Consider the following 7,645-nt stretch of genomic DNA (forward strand, 5'->3'; position numbering starts at 1 on the left):
ATTCATACACACAAAAATTAAATATTTGCAATTAAAAACTCATGTTTTTGAACGATTCTGAATTTTTTCTATGAAAATGCAGCAATGACGTCATTGGGTTAATGATTTTCCAACTGCTGATTGGTTGATTGCGTCACTGTCTGTGATCTGTGCATGCATGGTACGGTCCATACAGAATGATTTTTCGTATGGGTAAAATACACTGTGCAGCATCATTTAAGAAACCTTGTTTTTATGACACATTTTATAGAGATACCCAATTTTAATGTTTCTTCAAGAGACATCTAAAATTTGATTGTCAGCCCACTCTGTGTAAGGTAGATTTGTAACAACTGCCATTTTCTTAGCCTCATTGGCATTGAAATAAAATGGAGCACCCAAAATGTTATTGCCATTGGTCTTGTTTAAGGAGAAGAAACATTATTTGTTGTTATTTTCATTTTACCATTACTTTAAAGATGTTTATTCTCTATCAGAAACATACAAATTTTTAGGCGGATTTTTTCAAATGTCGAAATGAAGTGCGTGCAAAATGAAGTGGAATATTATAAAATATCCAGTAAGTTGGACATATTGGGATTTAAAAAAACTGGAGTTCGAGTGAGGTTTAAGTAATGTTAGAAAGTTGTTTGAACAGAAAAAAGAATTAAAATAACGCAAAAATCAACCTTATTTAAGTTAAAGTCAGTTTCAGAGCTGATGCCTTTATCGTGCATTGTGTGCTCTCATTCAAAATACATGGTACCTCGTGGACAAATAACGAAATTGGGTATCGCAGCAAAAGGACTTAAACGGTAGTTGTGATTCACTTCATTTTTTCACAGAAGGTGACTAATGAGTGTGACATTTATAGAAACTTTCAATAATGGGAAAGTTCAACGTGGTTCTTATATAAATACTAATTCTTTGCTCTATTGTATTTTTTGACTCGCCCTGTATGTATGTTTTTTATTTATTTTATTTATTGTTTTGTTTTTTGAAAAAAATGCACATCTTTAATACGAAAGGTCAAAATTTTCAAATGATGGATGGCTTTCCCTCCCAGCTACATACACTTTAAATATATATGATTAGATTTATAATTATAGTCAAGAAACGAAACTATATTACAGCTTTACAGAACTGTTTCGTAAAGTCCTGAAACAAGATTTCACTCTTCAGAAATGAAATGTTTTATAACACCTGTTGCGCCAATAGCCGTTCATAACGATGCATGTATAAATGTGTAAGATAAAGCGACTTAACATGTTTTGTCAACATTTAAAAACGCTGTTAGAATGTTTTGCATTAAAAAATGTTTTCTAAATATTATTAAAACATTTTATACCCTTTTATAACCGGAGTTTTAAATGTTTTCTCAAAAACGTTTTGTGTTCTCTGTAGTCCACTTGCCCAAAACTCTGATTTATATTGATTTGTGTGCAACTGATAGATTTTCACATCTGTATCTGATCTTTTCAGTCACCGCACTCCCTCTGTTTGTTAGCTTCCCAAGTGGACTACTGACTTTGCCTTGCGGTTAAGATTTTTAACATGGGACTCTATGGAGAGTTAGGCCAATTTCTGGCCTAACTAAAATTAACCATGATGTAATGCATCTTTAAATGGATCTGCCTTGTGATTGGTCGCCCATATCTCGCTATGGTTTAAAGCTTCCGGGCCCGCGCCGTTACCATTAACTACACCGTACACAACTGTCTGTGGTATTTGCGGCGCTTTTGTGTTGACGCAAAAGTTAATCTCTCATCAAACATCTAGCGCGTCTTGTACTATACCATGCTTAGTACTTGTGGTTAATGGACTGATAAACAAGTATGCTTGACAGTGTGTTTTTAGAGAGCAAAGTCCCGGGGTAAAGTTCTACTTAAAATTCAAAGTCCATAAACGGATTTTCGGGTTCGCTATCAATAAACTGGTAGATTCCAAAATCAGAATTGTTCAGTATTAAAGTGAGCCATTATAATTATGCAAGATAATGTTGCATTCAATTACTTTTATTGTCACTAATCATCTGATATTTTTAACTCTTTATGACCATTTTACTATTGAATACTTTATTTTACTATTGAAAACTTTAATAAACATCAGTATAATTTTGAGTTCAACGAAATGGGTTCATATGACTAATAATAACATATTTTTAATAAAATTCGACTATGGCATAGTCTAAACAGCACCAGGACTGCAGATTGGGACAGGCTGAGGCAACACATTACTCTTTCAGAACTGACCGTGATGTTTGGCTCTCTGTGTATGGGACCAATGGCTAACTACTGCATGTACCACCCTGAGGGATGGGTGATAATATAGTGAAAAGGGAATTTGCTGAGGACACCCTCAATATTTTTTTTTAAATTCTGTTGTTTACACAATAATATTGCTATGTACTTTAACTAAAATGTGTACAACATTAAATTTTGTCTTGGCACACTACTCACCTGTTATAAGCTACACCGCCAAATGAAAGGTGCATACAATTACAAATATGATTCCCGCAGGGAGTCTTTATGCAATAAAAAAATGACAATCTTTAACTTTGAAATATAAGTGCAGGGATATAATAAAACAAATTTTGATGAAAGTTTATTCTCCATTGCTTCATTTCCCTTTAAAATGGATTTTATGATGAAAATGATAGAATATAAATTATAGCTCTTTGTACCCTTTCAAATTAGCCACAGCCCCTGGCCACAGCATGGCAACCTATTAACCTCCAGGGGGGCTGCACAACTTTTCTATTTGTATTCATCCAATACACTAATAACGTCAAACGTGTGTGCTTTTCGGTAGGTCATTTATCTTGTTGCTCGAAATACTGTATCAGATTATCATTTGTGCATGAGTGCAGGCAGCTAGCGTTGGTCCATGCAATTCTGCACAATCAGACAAAATGGCTGTTTCAATATTGATAGCTATTGATTACCTCACACATACAGGGTCACACTTGCATTCAATAAGTTTAATATCAAAGCAAGTTCAAATTTGCAACACAGAATGACCTATCACCTGGCCCTTGGAGTTTGTGTAAATACCTAGGGACTAATATTTGCTTCTTAAAAACATAGTGGGAATCCCCAATATTTCAGTTGTGCAATTTATATTGTTGTATTCCATGATACAACTGAATCGCAGTGTTAATGTTGCCGCATAGCCCAGGCTCATAGGATAGCCCTGCTGCTGATCAAAGCAATAATTTTCGAGTGATTCTTTTGACAGTATGCACCGGCGTGTCCAGGATCTTTTCCTGCGGGGGGCTTTTTCTGATTTATGCAGGGGGCTTAATGGCTAAAATCGCCAAAAAACGGCTGATTTTACATGATTTTTAACAAAGTGCGGGGGGCTTCAGCACCCAAAGCCTGATATTACAGGCCTGATTCAAACAGTGGCAGAATGAAGTTCAAAGTTTTGTTTTTCAGCAAAAATAAAGACAGAATTTGCTATTTCTGCAAAGTTACGATAGTGAAAATATATGAAGCTTAAATTATTGTGGGCGAAAATGAAAGCTTGTGGCGTGTCATAGGGAATTCCATATACAGTGGTACATGTATAAAGCCTAGTTCAAAGGAAGGGAAATTCCAGTTTTAATCAATCCAGATGTTTGAAGAAATTGCTTTTCTGAAATTGTTCTCACTTTGACCTTTAATAACTTGATTTGAACCTACCAATAGCAATCAAGATTGGTCTCAGCTGTTGTCATGGAAACTAGCCAAGTTCCTCCAATGATGTGACCATGGTGATTGAACTATCTAAACAAGTAAGTGCAATTTTATAAACTCTTGTTGTTGTTTTTCATTTTGCTGGCTATTCATATAAGGCCATATTAAAAAAAAAAGTTTTGCAAACCTCTTTTTTAAAATGTGGAATCAGCAGTTTCTTACCTTAATATTTTGAAAAATCTCATGATCTCATGAAACATCTCAGATACAGTGTCATATTCAGGCCTGTTTTAGACCAGGGATATTTATGCAAAATAAGCATAATTATGTTGAGTTATATTATACAAGTCACTCTGCCCCTGGCTCTAAGTTTATGCCTAAAATGATGGAATTGAAATCAAAATGACATGTACAGCTAGCATTTCTTACAATTCTGAAAAATACACTTTTGTGCGAATAAATTTTGAACTCAGCAATTTTCATTTGCAAAAATATATTTAGCACTGAAAATAGAATTTTTGTACAAACCACAATGCACACAATTTGATATTACAGGCCTGATTCAAACAGTGGCAGAATGAAGTTCAAAGTTTTGTTTTTCAGTTCCATATCAATATCAGTTCTTATCATTTAGCTCATATTTGTTTAACTTGATAACAAAGGAGAAACTTGACATTTTGCCAATTTGTCATATCAACTTGTCTGGCAGTATAATTCCTTAAAATCATTTTACTATCTAAATACTTTGAACATCTAACAAATGGGGTTACGAACTTACAATACACAAATGTTAATCTTCAGTTTTGTTATATTGCAGAAGCATTTTTCGGGGGCATTTTGGTGTTTTGAACTTAATGTTTTTAAGCTTCTTAAAGGAATATTTTGTGAACTTAGCATCCTCTTTTTATGACATTTTTCAGTAGATATCCACGAAAAAGCTTATTCCCAAATTTTCAGTTGAATCAGATTTTGTATTTGCGAGTTATGCATGATTATACTATACTGCTCCATAGACAATGTGTTGTAATTTCGTTCTGATTTGTTTGCTAAACGAATTGTATTCTTATACTAAAAGAACTGTATTCTTATACTAATTTTTGTATATTCACATTTGGGCAACTTGATTCAAATGGATTTGTTAAAGAGGCATTTCATGATCCACAGCCTCATCTCCCATTTTCCCAAAAAAAATGTTGAAATTTTTATACCTGCGGGAACCTCTGTTTGTGTGCAAAAAATTTCTTACATTCGCTAAAGCAAAAATGTCATCAAATATGGTCGGTTAATAAAACAACATTACAGCACAATGGCTTATGGAGCAATGTGATATACATTATCATGCATAGCTTGCAAATACAAAATCTGAATCAACTGAAATTTTGGGAATAAGCTGTTTTTGTGGATATTTTCTCAAAATACCATAAACAGAGCATACTAGATTACCAAAATAGGTCTCATTGTTAGATTGTTTGTTTATGAAAAGAAAATGTTTGAACAAAAATGACTTTGGCTCAAAGTCACTGAATATCCTTAAAAGGGCATTTCGTGATCCACAGCCTCATCCCCCCACTTTTCTCAAAAAAAGTTGAGATTTTTATATCACTGGAAACCTCTGGCCACATAATGTTTATGTACAAAATATTTCTTGCAGATTAATTAGTTTAGCAAAGATATCGTGAAATTTGAATTACGTTCTGGTGCACCAGAACGAAATTACAACGCATTGTCTATGGAGCAGCATAATACATTTAATCACGCATAACTCGTGAACGGAAAATCGGAATCAACTGAAATTTTGGGAATAGGTTTTTTTCGTGGATATCTAATGAAAAATGACATAAATAGAGGATGCTAGGATCACGAAATACTCCTTTAAATTTTCATAATGCAAATGTCATTCCTTTGTAACCAGGTGTTTCTGATCATATTTAATTATGTTAATTAAATCTCCAAGTATTATGCATGTTTAGTATATTTGGTAATAAGTGTATGTAGTTTCAATTCAATGTTAGCATTGCAAATGAATCTGAACATTTGCCGTGTTTAGTCTATTCCACAGATAAATACTGTCTTCAGTAGACAGCAGTACCATATGGATTCGACAGAGAAATGCAGTCTTCAGTAGATTACATTCAATAAAGAAAGAAATGTCTTCAGTAGATAGCAATACATTATGATTTCAATAAAGAGATGCTATATCTTCAGTAAATAGCAACACAATGATAGTAATGACCTCCAGTCCACTGCCGGCCCCTGCCTTGAGGGAGTGTTGATTATATGAGGGCCGAAACTCCCCAAGACAGTTGGCAATCAACTGATGATCCCGCTGGTGAAAGCACAAGACAATTTCCATCTGTGGTCTTTGTGTATATTTAACGAACTCAATGGAGAAATGCTGTCTTCAGTAGATAGCAATTATACAATATGGCTTCAATGGAGAAATGACATCTTCAGTAAAATAACAATACAATATGGCTTAAATGGAGAAATGCTGTCTTCAGTAAAATAGCAATACAATATAGCTTCAATGAAGAAATGCCGTCTTCAGTAAAATAACAATACGATATAGTTTCAATGAAGAAATGTTTTCTTCAGTAGATAACAATACAATATGACTTCAATAGAGAAATGCTGTCTTCAGTGAATTTAGCAATACAATATAGCTTCAATGAAGAAATGCAATATGGCTTTAATAGAGAAATGCTGTCTTCAGTAGATAGCAATGCACAACATGGCTTCAGCGGAGAAATGCTGTTTTCAGTAAATAGCAATACAATATGGCTTCAATAACGAAATGCTGTCTTCAGTAGATAGCAATACAATATGCTGTCTTCAGTAGATAGCAATACAATATGGCTTCAATAGAGAAATGCTGTCTTCAGTAGATAGCAAAACAATATGGGTTCAATAGAGAAATATTGTCTTCAGTCGATAGCAATGCAAATGCTGTCTTCAGTAGATAGAAATGCAATATGACTTCAATAGAGAAATGCTGTCTTCAGTAGATAGCAATACAATATGGCTTCAATAGAGAAATGCTGTCTTCAGTAGATATCAATACAATATGGCTTCCATAGAGAAATGCTGTCTTCAGTAGATAGCAATACAATATGGCTTCAATGGAGAAATGCTGTCTTCAGTAGATAGCAATACAATATGGCTTCAATGGAGAAATGCTGTCTTCAGTAGATAGCAATACAATATGGCTTCCATAGAGAAATGTTGTCTTCAGTAGATAGCAATACAATATGGCTTCAATAGAGAAATGCTGTCTTCAGTAGATAGCAATACAATATGGCTTCCATAGAGAAATGCTGTCTTCAGTAGATAGCAATACAATATGGCTTCAATGGAGAAATGCTGTCTTCAGTAGATAGCAATACAATATGGCTTCCATAGAGAAATGCTGTCTTCAGTAGATAGCAATACAAAATGGCTTTTATAGAGAAATGCTGTCTTCAGTAGATAGCAATACAATATGGCTTCGATAGAGAAATGCTGTCTTCAGTAGATAGCAATACAATATGGCTTCGATAGAGAAATGCTGTCTTCAGTAGATAGCAATACAATATGGCTTCGATAGAGAAATGCTGTCTTCAGTAGATAGCAATACAATATGGCTTCAATGGAGAAATGCTGTCTTCAGTAGATAGCAATACAATATGGCTTCAATGGAGAAATGCTGTCTTCAGTAGATAGCAATACAATATGGCTTCAATGGAGAAATGCTGTCTTCAGTAGATAGCAATACAATATGGCTTCAATGGAGAAATGCTGTCTTCAGTAGATAGCAATACAATATGGCTTCAATAGAGAAATGCTGTCTTCAGTAGATAGCAATACAATATGGCTTCAATGGAGAAATGCTGTCTTCAGTAGATAGCAATACAATATGGCTTCAATAGAGAAATGCTGTCTTCAGTAGATAGCAATACAATATGGCTTCCATAGAGAAAAGCTGTCTTCGGTAGATAGCAATACAATATGGC

Source organism: Amphiura filiformis, chromosome 5 (genome assembly GCF_039555335.1).
Source record: "Amphiura filiformis chromosome 5, Afil_fr2py, whole genome shotgun sequence".
NCBI lineage: Eukaryota > Metazoa > Echinodermata > Ophiuroidea > Amphilepidida > Amphiuridae > Amphiura > Amphiura filiformis.